General features: G+C 43.4%; 1 long non-coding RNA gene and 1 pseudogene across 1 annotated transcript; both read left to right on the top strand.

The window, feature by feature from the left end:
• Positions 1 to 8100: 8100 nt before the first annotated feature.
• Positions 8101 to 8632, top strand: LOC113830719 (annotated as a pseudogene).
• Positions 8633 to 9641: 1009 nt separating this feature from the next.
• LOC100774443 lies at positions 9642 to 12377 on the top strand. The gene is made up of 2 exons (XR_004769310.1): positions 9642 to 9854; positions 12083 to 12377. It is a non-coding gene; the product is annotated as an uncharacterized LOC100774443 (long non-coding RNA).
• The last annotated feature ends 1145 nt before the right edge of the window (positions 12378 to 13522 follow it).

A 13522-nucleotide genomic window follows, 5' to 3' on the forward strand; every position in this document is an offset into this window, starting at 1 on the left:
CATTAGGTCAGACCTCTGATGACTTGTCTCTGGAAAACCCTCACAGGAACGCCCAACTTTACTAATCCCTTAGTTATCTGTCAGTTGAATCAAATTAACTATCAAGATTAACTCCTACATCTCCTGATTCCTAATTTACCTCTGCATTTGCAGTTTTTCTCTTTGAAGTGCTTAGTTTCTAATTTCTAGTCTCCTTTTCATATTTATCTGCCTCTTACTTTGTCTGGACACTTTCCTTTGGTCCCTTATTTGTTCCTGATTTCTCACTGGGACTTTCTTTTGTGCTTTTTTTCTCTCTCCCACTTTCCATTTCCCAATTACAGTCTTCTTAGGACCTGGAGTGACCAGGAGGCAACAGCAGAACCACCATTCACCTCGTTCTCACTTTTCTCACGTTCGTCGGCATGTTAGCTCATAAAATCACCTCTAATTCCCTATGAATCCCTCTGACAGACACATGTTATTAAAAGAAGGGTTCAGGTACCCATGAGTGGGGTGACATCATGAAACCATCTAGGGAGCAAGCATCAGACATCTGTGAGGCAGATGCTGTCCCTGTAAACAACCCGTGACATTTCATAGCTGTTAGATTTTGTGTACAATAACAGCCTGAGCTCACACAGGCTTATTGGCTACTGAACCATTACATCTGGGTGACATCTCGAAACAGAATATATGGAGTGAAGCAGAATGAAAAAAGAAAACAAGAAACCACATGTTTAGTCTGGCAGGCAAAATGCCCTCTACATCTATTTTTCTATCTCACAAAGTCCAGATCATAATGTAAGTTACCTTTTTCCACCAAAACATTCATATGCCTTTCTCTTGTTGATAAAAAAATAGCACAGATCCAATTTCAGGATGGCTCATTAAAACAATTTTAAAAATCACTTAAGCAATTAGCTGAGAGGAGATCTTTTGAGTTAACGGCATGCCTGAACAATTTATGAGCTGACTGAGTCTTGATTAAATTAATCAATCAAGAGTTAACTGTTTTAGTTGCCAGCTTCACCCTGGATGACTGCTCTTGGGTGAAATCACCAGTGTTTTGCTCTGATAGTCAGAAGTGAAGCAGGTCAGGGACATGCCCTGCTGCTGGCTGGAATGAGTGGTCACTCCTAAGGAAGGGGCTCAAAGACTTCCAAGAGAACAGGGATGTAACACTCAGGGAGAGATAGGATTAGGACAGCAGCTTGAATAGAAATGATGAGATAGAGTCAGTGATGGCTAGGGAAGGAGGAATGACGGCAACAACAATGGCTGCCACTTTCATGAACACTGGATACCAAGCACTAGGCATTTTGCTCATGCTGTGGCAATCATAGGTCTCAATTGTCCTGATGAACAGCTAACTACTAATATGCCATTCTACTGGAGGCATCACATTTCCTAGAGTACTTTCTGAGTGCCCCCTCAAGGTTATATATAGAAATCCTAACCTTCTATGTCTTCTTTCTGTCAATTACAGCCCTTGCAAACCCTGCAGGTTTTTCAAATGAGACAATGGTCTAACTTGGAACTTGTGTGGGGTCAGAGTGCTGAAAATAGAGAGCCTGACTGGACACTGGTGTGGGCCACCAGTATCTCTCCTCATTCTCCAGGATGTGGGGTGACTAGTGGGGGCACCCACCACTCTCATGGCCTATTGAGCACCAGCTCAATGTATAGCCATAAAGTGACCACTCAGAGCCAGGCTTCCAGTATTGACCTCTGGGACAACTGCAGTGAGGATTTTCAGTGCTCTGCATCTGCTTCTGGAATCTTCTGTCTCTCTGGTTTGGGCAAGGCACTTACCTTGCTTGAGCTTCAGTCTTCTCCAGAAGGGAGTCTGTGGACTGGTATGGCTTGGGTAATCAGAGGTAGGACAGGCAGAGCCAGTTGTAGCGGTCTCTCAGCCAAAGGTGGGTTTATTGTTATAACTAAAGTGAAGGTCCTACTTGTCCCCTTCAAGGTCATATGTGGGAATTCTATGCCCAGTACCTCATAATGTAACTGCATTTGGAAACAGGTCTTTGAAGACTGTTCTAGTTTCTTTTTTGTTGCTGTGATAAAACACTAACTTAGGGGGGAAGCAGATTTATTTAGCTTTTACTTCCAAGAAACATGAAGGGGATCAAGGCAGGACCTCAAGCAGCAGCTTGGAACAGAAACCATGGAAGAGTACTGCTTGCTAGCTCTCACTGGCTCATTCACTGGCTCGTGATTTGCTGGCTTTCTTATACAGCCTGGGGCCATCTGCCTAGGGATAGTATCACCCACTGTGTGTTGGGCCCTATGGTATCAGTTAAGACAATCCTTTAGAGACATTACAGACCAACTTGATAAATACAATTACCCAATTGAGAGTGTTTTTTAGGTGATTTTTAGGATGTAATAGGTTGACAGTTCATGTTAACTAGGACAAAGACATAATTAAAGTAAAATGATTTGTCACCATGGTTCTATTTTCCTCTCCCTCTTTCCAAATTCATGTATAGACACCCAATCTCCAGTGTATTAGAGTGAGCCTTGGGGTCACGAGAGCTCTACTGTCACCAATGGGATTCATAGCCATATAACAGAGACTCAACAGATATTATATCTGCCACTCTTGCCACCTGTGGATGCAATTACCATTGACACCAGACTATCAGTCTGTCAGACTATTGAAACAGGTCCCTGTAGCAGGGAGGAGGCACCATCTGTCAATCAAGAGTGTGTCCAGACTAGATAGTGCCATGACCTCAGCTCTCTAGCCTTTTGAACTTAAGAAACATATCTCTGTTATTTCTAATTTTGTCATAGACACCAGGACAGTGGGACAGGGCTGTAAGCCAGCCTGATTCCAATCCTTATAATAAGAGATAAGGACATAGACACCCAGAGGGCACAGGGTGAGGATGGGTCTGTGGGGAAGTCAACCTGACTTAACCTCAGAGTATAGTCTCCCAGACTAGAAGCTTGTTTTTGGTATTCAAATTTCCTAAACAGTGCTTTGTTATGGGAGAGCTCACAAATATAAAACTAGCAGAAGGCAACAAAGTCACTTCATTTCCCAGATGTCTTTTTTGGTCCTGTCTTCTGTAGTAAATTCCATCAGAGAGGGCTGATCTTGGGGTGTCAGGATGCTGTGGAGACTGGACACTACCCACAGGCCAGTGTTTCTCAGCAACTATAAACAGCTGAAAGTAAAGCCCAGGTACTTGGAGCTTTAACAACTCAACCTTGGGTCAGAAGAGCGCTTGCCTGTGGTACCAGAGATGAACCAAGTGTGTCCCACCCTGAGGGAAGTTATCTCTGCCAGTACAGACACCCTCCTCTGACCAAGTTCTGGGACCCACAGTTCTTGCTGCTCCCCCAAGCCTTGTATCTGTGTGTCCCCAATAAACTGCACCCCTTATAATTCTGGACGTGTTTGCCTCTGCCTTTGGTCTCACAGCACTTTGGGTTAAGTCCTCAACATGGCCTGATTGTTCTAGAATTGTTCTGTGCCTAAAGTAGCTTCCTGTGCTTTCCTCTTAACTGTATCCTCCACAGAATGTAGGTTCTGTAAGGAGAAGACTGCTCATGTCTCTGAGCTATGCTAGTGCCTGGATCATGAAGGCATCTTCCCAATGGATAACACCCAGTAGTTAACTAACCTCTTCTCAGTGTTCAGAAAATTAAGCTTAAAGCAGGGGCTTCCCTCCCATCTAGTTGCAAGGATCTGACTTCCACCATTGTTTCCTTCTGTTTGTAGAAATGAGGTTTCCATTTTCCTGAATTCTGTGGAAAGTTTCTTTTGCATCTTTCTCTCCAGACACAATAGCGTGTTCCAGATACTTGGCACCATTTATCTCTTTTTGAAAATGACTTGAGCAGGTCCAGGGAATTACCACAGATGTTGTCCTGAATTATCTCCCCAAATGGAAGTGCAGAGAGGCTCCCCTACTTCCCTAAGACTGATGAAGAGTGTCCATTCACAGTGAAGATTAAGAAGAACAAGGTCCCGGTAATTGACTCCCTTGCACCTAAAAATTTCTTCTTTGGATAAAAATATAAGTGTGTCTATATCAGTATGAGAAGTTATATTTTAAATATACTAATATTCTTCATGTGGTATCATATACCTTTAATCTCAGAACTCCTTAAACAGAGACAGGTGCATCTCTGTGAGAGTAGCCTTGGGCATCTCATGTTTACCCAGCAACATCCTGATTGCACTGGGAGGCCTCATTCAAAGATTGGCCCTCACTACGAAGGACAGTTATATAGATTAAGCAGCACCCTCTGATGCTTGTATACTGTCCAAGTTACCTAACGACAGTTCTCAGGATGTATCCTGCTATGGGGTACACATGACTGTGATGCAAGGGTGGAACCTGCCTAGACAGAAAGGCCCCAAAATCCTTTAAAGAGAGGCATCTAGAGGACAGGACATTTCCACTGGCAAATGATCAGGAGGCCCAGAGAACACTTTGATGCTCCACTCATGGGAGAGCTTGAAATTAGCTCCAGGTGGAGCCAGTTCTTAGCGCCTTGTTCTACAGCTGACTTTACTCCAGTGGGTTCTCAGCGAGGTGTGTGGGAATTCAGAGGTCAGCCTTTACTCACTGAGTGCTTTGGTTCTAATAAAAACCAAAGCAGAAAGAGAGGTAGCAGGAGGAGAACCTTGGCTGCAGTGATAGGTGAATATTTTATTTATGGGGCTGTGTTCCCCCAAGGTGCTATGGCTGCAGCATAATAAAATACATGCTATGAATACCAAAATAGCAATTTAATAAGGCCACCTTGTAAAGCTGTAAGAGAGATGGATGATACAGGAGGGGACAGGGTTATTTATAAATGTGGGTAGACACTGGAGCAAATAGATTCTTCCCTGTGCTTGTTTGTGTCGTGCACAGTGTATGCTGATGTGCGTGCGTGTGTGTGTGTGTGTGTGTGTGTGTGTGTGTGTGTGTGTGTGTGTGCGTGTGAATGTGTTTATGATAAGAGGGGCTTATAGACAGAGCCAGCCCCATGTCTGAGGAGGAGACATGATCTTGAGGCCTCCCTCTCTCTTCCCAAGCAGAGTCCTCTGTTTTCCCTGCCTCTTGCATCCAGCACTGCGTCCCACACAGGGGAGTGCAGAACAGCAGTGGGTATCAACAGGAGCAAAAATTGTTGTTTCAACCTTTCAGAAAAGCAATGGAGGGCATCAGGAGCTTTAAACATGTTTGTGCTGGGTTGAAGTCATTTTCTTTCAAGGTAATCTATCCTAGGAAAACAACCTGGAGAATAAACCGATATTTCCATACAAGCACTGCACCCCTTCAGAATACTTATTAGATGTGACCATTACTAGCCATCTAAATTTTTAATAAGAGAAGAATCATAATAGTCAACCATTGTATGAATTAGTGTGGTTCCCAAAGGCTCTTTACAGAGAGGTTTTAAAACCAGGAAATTCTTAGGAAATGGGTCTTCCAAGGGTGATCTTAAGGGATGCTTTCTAGACATGGTCATGTAGCTCTATTGTAGGGTACACATGTAAACAAACTCCCTAGTACCACATAGATTGGATGGCCTTGTGCAACACTGCGATCCCAGGGCTTGTTAAATAGAGGCCTGAAGATCAGAATCTATGTCATCCACATCCTAGTTGAGTTTGAGATCAGTCTGAACTACATGAGACTTGTGACAATACAATAAAATCGGGCCACTCATTCTCAGGGAGCCCTTCTCCCTGTAGGTGTGACAAGAATGGGGACAACCAGGTCACACAGACTTTCTGTTTCAGTTATTGTCACTGTTGCCTTAAGAAAAGACTTGAAGGGGCCAGAAGGAAGCTGGAGAGATGGCTCAGTGGTGGAGAGCCCTTGCTTAGCAATAATGAGTACTGGAGTCTGAGTCCCAGGACCCATAGAACAAGCCAGGCATCCTGCCCATTCCTGTAACCTCAGCTCTGAGAGGCCAGAGATGGGAAAATCATTGGGGCTTGCTGCCTCCCAGCCTAGCTGAGAAAACTCAAGCTCTATGCTCTGAGAGAGATGCTGCCTCAAAGAATAGATGGAGGGTGATGGAAGAGGACACTTGGTGCTCTCTGTGGTCTCTCAGACTCATACCTACTCATACATGCGTGCACACACAAACTCATAATTAAAACAAATCTTTTAAAAGCACGTTTAGGGTATACAAATTAAAATATATGTGCGAGAGGAAGACTGAAATTCAGTAATCTAAATTAGATGAAGAAGTTCCTTATTTGGTGGCTAGCTCTGAGATGTGAATAACTTGCTTTATCTATTTCCTGACTTTTCCAAATGTGGTTCATCAAATTCCTTTCTTTTAAGGACAACATTATGGAGGAGGTGGATGCTATCCTTCCAGTCTTGCTGCCATGGTCCCTTCTTCACTGTCACTGTCCTGCTGGTTATTTGGTACAGTGGGACCCTTTCCCTTGCTATGCTGTGAACACAGCACCAGAAATAAGCTAGGGAAGTCAGGATGACACAGTGCCCTGCCTATGAAAGTCAGAGGCCAGGCAGGTCTGACCCAGGCCAGACAGACTGAAATGGCAGCTGCTGTGACTTTGCTGTGTGTATAAATTTAGAAGTGCTCCCACATTGCTTGCTGTTTTTGTTTTTGTTTTTGTTTTTTTCCCATTGAAATGAATGAAGAACCAAAAAGTTTGCTACAAAAAACAAAAACAAAAACAAAAACAAAACAACAAGTCCCACATTTCCATCCTTCAAGACAGTCAATGATAAACATAATGCACACAAACTGGGTGCCAGTGTTTAGGAGGGTCAAATTGCTGATCACTTGGAGCCTGGGAGATCCAAGTCACTGTACAGGCCTCAATGACTGCCTCATGAGCTCATGTTGCTTTAAGAGAAGTCTGTAAATTGCCAGTATGATATGGCCGCAGGAAATGCATTTAAGTAGCAAGATTTTCATTTAGGCCTGATAACTGGTCTTCTAATTTAATTTTACTGTTTGCAATTCTCAGCTTTCCCAGTTACATTTGTAAAAACAAAACAATGGAGGTTTGTGTTGCTAGACAGAAGGGAAATTTGCAAACAGATAAATGATGTCAGTGCTTAATGGTGTCACCAAATCCTTCAAGCAGAAGATAATTGGATTTGTCATGGACTTCACATACTTTTTTCAAGTCGAGCGTCTGGAAGTTCACTCAGCCAGGGGTGAAGCTGCTGCTGCTGCTACTACTGCAAATTCAGTTAAAAGTTCAGATTTAGGAATGGAGTGTTCTTTTCAGTTCCTGATTTTCATTGGGACCCTGTATCAAACCATGCCCATATACATGCTAGGCAAGTGCTCTACCACTGAGCCACACCCAAGTTCTTGATTTTGAAGTGATGATGTATATACAGCTACCAATCTGACAATGCACAGAATTGTCTTAGACGAAATATTCCTACTAAGAAAACAACAGAAACCACATTTGGCTTTGATTTTGGTTCATGTATATTAAGTAATTAGATTTTAAAAAGCTGTGTCAGTCAAATAACAGTGATCAGCATCAGATATTCTAAGTATCAGAGTAGACTATAAGATGTAGAGTTTCAGAGTTGGGGAGATAGCTTAGCAATTAAGAGCATGTACTGCTTTTGCAGAGAACCAGAGCACAGTTTCTAGCACCCCCATGGAGCGGCTTACACCACTTGTCGCTCCAGTTTAGGGGCTCTGATGCCCTCTTGTACACTATTTAGACAACCACATACATGTGGCATACACCTAGAGATACTAACATACATGCATGCATGCATTCATACATACATGTAAAATTGAACACCTGCCAACTCACCACCCAGCTCTGTGTGCTGCACAATGCAGCCTGGGGTTGAAGCACCCCGCCATACTTTCTGGGGACCATGCCCTAATGACCCTCCACTTCCTGGGTAGTCTCTGAGCTTTTCAAGATTGCTTTGGTCTGTAATATGTGAGAATGTTACTGCACCAGAGGGAAATGATTTGTGTTTACTTCAGTTGAGATTTGTAGTTATCCAACCAAAAACTTTTTTTTTTTTTTTGTCTCCGGGTGACTTAAATCTCCATCCAAATTTTCTTGTGTTGCTCCCCCAGATTTTGTTTTACTGTCGGGTTGCCTTCCCAGAGCATCGCATCATTTCTGAGATGGAAATGGCCAATTCAGGCCTGTGACTGCTGGGCTTTAGGATGGCAATGCTTGTCTGGGTGAACCTGATGGTGAGTACTGCCATCCTGAAGCAGCAGGTGAGCTCAGATGCAGCTGACAACATCATCACAGCCCAGGTCATGTAAGGGGCTCTGGATGGAGAATGTCACAAAGAGTACTGGCTTGATGAACTACAAAATCTAGGATTCAGTGCTTGCTCTTCCGGTGGCTTCACAGGCTACTGGAGCTCTAATGGTGTTGTCCCTTCCTGTCCACATTTGCCACCACAATGGGCGTGAAGTTCACACGCTATGGGGGAGATGGCAAAGTGAAAAGGATCTATATAGCCGTGACTGGAGGCGTCATTTTCATAGTGGCAGGTCTCTTACTGCCTTAGTAGCACTCTCCTTGTTTGTTCATCAGATTGTCACAGACTTTTATAACCCCTTGACGCCCATGAATATTAAGTACAAGTTTGATACTGCCATATATATTGACTGGGCAGAGTCTACTAAATACCATGAACCCTGCTCCTGAATATGTGTGAATATGGGTGCTCAGCCCACGAACAAGGTGTGGGACAAAGGTCCCTGGTCCCTCCATCCCTGAACACCACCCTTGTGGTGGTGGTGGAGGGGCTGAGTGAAGAAGACAAAATGTAGAGAGGGTGTTGTACAATAACAAAAATTATGTTTTTGAAAAATTGATCTTTTAAAATTGAATGTTTGGAAGTTGACCTGGATACAGAATCTTTCAGCAGGACACTATGGACTTTCTCTACTTCCTCGCCAACACTGGTCACATACTAAAAATATATAAGACTTTGTAGCATTATTTTTGAGTTAACCAATGCATTCAATAGTGATGTGTAAGTCTTATAAGTAAATCCTCTAAATTTGGGAAAGGATTTTTTTCTAAATCATGTATAAATCTTTAATCCTGAGAATCAGTGCATGTACACACACACACACACACACACACACACACACACACACACACACACACACACATCTTCTTTTAGAATTTTTGACACTTCCAGGGAATTGAATTTATTCAAAGAAAGACTTGCAAATAAGGAAACAACAAATTTATCTCTCTACTGAAGTGAAGAAAGCGTGAAATAAGATGTAAAAGGACTGAACACAACTTGGGACCGCACACAAGCTTTAGTCTTGAAGCTCTGCTAAGTGGGCTTTGGAATATTCTGAGTCTTTGTATAGCACTCTGAATTTAACCAATTTTATTTTACTGGAATAGTGTGAAATTGAGAAAGGTTATGCTTTTGTAGCATCTAAATTTGGCAAAACACTTAAACACATAGTAGAGGTAACTTACTTGGCAACTTTTGTCTTGCAAAGATCCTGTTGAAGAAAGACAGTGTGATTAGGCAGTCCCTGTTTGGATATTTAAGCTGAAACATTTATACACTCTGCCATGGAGCCTGTCCTCCACGTCGCACAATGCAGTCTGAGTCACTTGGTGTCCTGTGCCTGTGCAGGGAGCATTTTCTTAAACATTTCAGCTTTTAGGTGTGACTCAGTATAGAACATGTGGTTGACATGTGGGCCCTGGGTTCAAGTCCTTGCCTAACATATAAATGTCTCTAGAAGAAATGCCAAAGATGTCAAATGATTTCAAATTGAACTCCAAATGAAAGTTTGAAGATCACAGACAATTCTGTGAAAACATTTAATGTAGGAAGACCACACATAAGGAAGTCCCCAAATCTGTCTTCAGAAAAGTGACAGCGCATATACAGGTATGTCTATATTATAGAGAAATGTAACAAACTGGTCTAAACACATGAATGTGTAACAATAATAACTATTATTTTATTATCTTTTTATAAATTTTATTTAAATTAATTAATTAAATTAGAAACAATCTTATTTTAAATATCAATCCCAGTTCCTTCTCCCTTCCATCCTCCCATGCCTCCCCCCACCCCCCATCCCTCACCCCCACAAACCCCCACTTCCCATCCCCCATCCACTCCCCAGGGATGATGAGGTCTTCCATGAGGGATCATCAAATTCTGTCAAGTCATTTGGGGCAGAGCCTAGGCCCTCCCCTGTGTATCTAGGCTAAGAGAGTATACCTTCATGGGAAATGGGCTCCAGACCATGGAACAGTGCTGTCCAGCACTGTCTTCCCACCCCAGTTAACCTGATCTGGAAACTCCTGTACTTCTATGCCCAGCATTGTATCTCCTAGGTGATTTTAAATTCTACCAATGATTTCATGAAGATTAGCCATCACAGATGCTGAGAAATGTGTGGTTCAGTGGGTAGGAGCACTTGCTTTACAAGCATGAGGACCTGGGTTCAAATCTCAAGCATCAACATAAAAAGCTTGGCATGGCTCTATGTGTCTATAAACCCATTGGTCAGCATTGGGGAAGCAGAGATAGGCAGATCCCGAGAGCTTGCTGGCCAGCCAGCCTAGCCCAAATGGCAGGCTTCCAATATAGGGAAAGACCCTATCTCAAGGCATTAGGGTGGGAAACAGTAGAGGAAGACACACAATGCCCTGCTCTGGGTTCCATATGCACACACACACACACACACACACACACACACACACACACACACACACACACACACGCACGCACCCACGCACACACTCCAACCACATACCCCAGTTTTTTAAAAGCGATTTTAAGTAATTGTAATTTACTATCACAGTTGTATGGATTTAGCAGGTAAATTATGTGGTGTGGTTCTCTGTCCACTTACCCCTCTGCATTGTCTGCACTTCCATGCTTATGTCAGACATGTTCTGACATCCTGAGTTCTGTGTTCTGCCTTCTTTATTGAGCAGCTTGCTGCAGCAGTCCAGGGTGAGTCCAGTCAGTCTTGTGGTATAGAATGGTGAACTTTATGCATACTCCCTCTTGTTTTTTTTATTTAACTTTCTGAACATGGGAATTCAACATTTCATCCTTCCTTCCTTCCTTCCTTCCTTCCTTCCTTCCTTCCTTCCTCCTTTTGTTCATTCATCACTTTCCCACTTGCAGATGTTAAGGGTCCTGGGGAAACAGACAGAGAGGCCATGCTTGAGAAACTCAGGTAGCTTAGCACCTACAGGCAGGGTGGGGTAGCTCACACTGGCACTTTCCTCTCTGTCCACCTCATCCTGCCTGCTGCTTCTTCTTGTTCACTGCAGGGATGCAACTCTGTCCTTTGGTGCCCCTTCTAAAGCAATACACTGTCAACTCTGGATGCTGAGAAGCTGGTGTGGCCCACCTGTATCCTGCCCACCTGTATCCTCAGTGGGTCTATTTCTCACAATCTGGAGTATTGATTCCCACATCCCAGAGTGGGGCAGAAGCATGAGAGACCCTTCTCCCTACAGGGTGCATTTGTTGGCTGCTCTGGGCAGGTCCTGAACAAATCCATACTCCTCCTTCTTCATCTAAGCACACAGCACTGTCCCCCAACCTTGCCACTCACAAAGCTGCACCAAACTAGCTCCTTTCTTCTACCCAAGCAGAGGCTTCTCTGCCTTCACTGAAGGCCTGAAGTGCTGATTCCTAAATCCACGTTGGTTCCTGTGGCCTTTTCCCAGAAGGCTGGCATTCTGCTGTTTCACGCTAATCAATATTATCTTGGGAAACATGCAAAACTCTGCTGTGCTGGCCACTAAAAATGTAAATTAAATGCATAAAAAATCTGTGTTAGGAATTTTAAGAGAAAGGGGAGAGGGAAATGGGAATATAGAGGACACAGGCTAAACAGACCTGTGTTTAGCATTGCAATTGTTTATTGTTTAGCAATGCTGATATATTGACTCTGTATATCCAGAAGAGGTGGTAAAGACAGGGCTGGCTTCACTTCTTACTCAGAGACACTGGGTTCCAAGGTCCCACATGCACTTTATCTCATGAGAAGGAGCAGTGGATGAGAACATGTTTGCATCTTGCCTTGCCATAAGCAGGTATAGGCCTGTGTGTGCACTAACCTGCAGTTTCCTTTGTATAATTCCCAGGGTACCGAGCAGCCTCAGCACAGGGCAGGGGCTTCTGTTCTGATGCGCTGATTCTCCATGGAGCAGCATATAAACAGCAGGGTGGGGGCTGAGGAGACAGCACCAACTCAAATCCAACCCCAAGTACAAACCCAGTCCAAGCCCAACTGTGATCCTGAACTCAAGCCCAAACTCAAGCTCAAGTACATGGGAAAGTTACAGTCTGAAGCAGCCCCAAGCTCCGCAGTGCCCCAGGGTCAGCAGCTTGTTTCATTCCTTCATGATCTCTGGATTAAAGTTATTTTTAAAAACCTTCCTTTGATTTTATTGATCATTTTCTTAAATGTCACTAATGCTCTGCCTGGCCATTTCCTAAGCACATATCAGCTGTTAACCCCATCTTTTTTTTCAATAGCAACATTGGATAGCCAATATTTTGCACTCACATGAAAGGATAGTGGGGCAGAGTTTAGGTGATTGATATACACAGTTAGGACATAGAGAAGCCTGGAGTGTTTCAGGTGGTCTGACTTCCCAGCCCTGGCTCCTAAGCTCTCAGCCACAATGCCTACATGTGTAAGAAGACAGATGTCACTGAATAGAAGGTTAATGGACTCCAGGGTCTCCAGAAGAGTGTAATAAATGAGCAAATTAAAGCTGCAACGGAGACAGCGTGTGTAGCGTTTTGTATCACAGGATACTCTGAAAAGGTGAAGAGGAAACATGTGCTTGATAACAGCATGAGGAAAAGACACAGTGGTCCAGGTATCTTGGAAACCAAGTTAGGAAAGTTTTGGCAAAAAACGAAGAAGAAGAAGAGACAGAAGGATCCAGATGAAAAGGAGGGATCTACTTTGGTGTATACAAGAGATGCAACCAAGGTGTGATGGTTAATGTTCACTGTCAACTTGACAGGATTTAGGATCACCATGACGACGATACATCTCTGGACATGTCTGAGGGCATTAACAGGGGAAGACTCAACCTTCTGGTCTAAGAAAGTGAACTGAATAAAAAGGAGGAGGTTCAACGGGGAATAGATGGCTCATGCAAGCCTGTTGACTTCAGTTAGGTGGCAGAGAGACCCAACTCTACATAGTTGTCCTCTGACCTCCACACACATGCCATAGCACATGTGCCCACATACATACACATCACACACATACTGCAGTAACAAAAAAGAGAAAGTGATCTTGGCACCAGCACCCATAGTTCTGTGGTTCTTCAATGTGTATTCAATATGACAAGGTGTCTCACACACCATCTTGCCACCATGCCTTTCTCATGCTGGACTGTCTTCTAAAATTGTGACTCACAATGAATCCTTTCTTCCTTAAGTTGCTTTTGTCTGGTGTTTTGTCACACTAACCAAAAAAATAAATACACAACTTTAAAACCATTTGCTTTGGTCTGAAAGTGACGTATAAATGTGCTTAAGATTGGGGTCTATCTGAATCACCG

This window comes from Cricetulus griseus, chromosome 3 (genome assembly GCF_003668045.3).
Source record: "Cricetulus griseus strain 17A/GY chromosome 3, alternate assembly CriGri-PICRH-1.0, whole genome shotgun sequence".
Taxonomy (NCBI): Eukaryota; Metazoa; Chordata; class Mammalia; order Rodentia; family Cricetidae; genus Cricetulus; species Cricetulus griseus.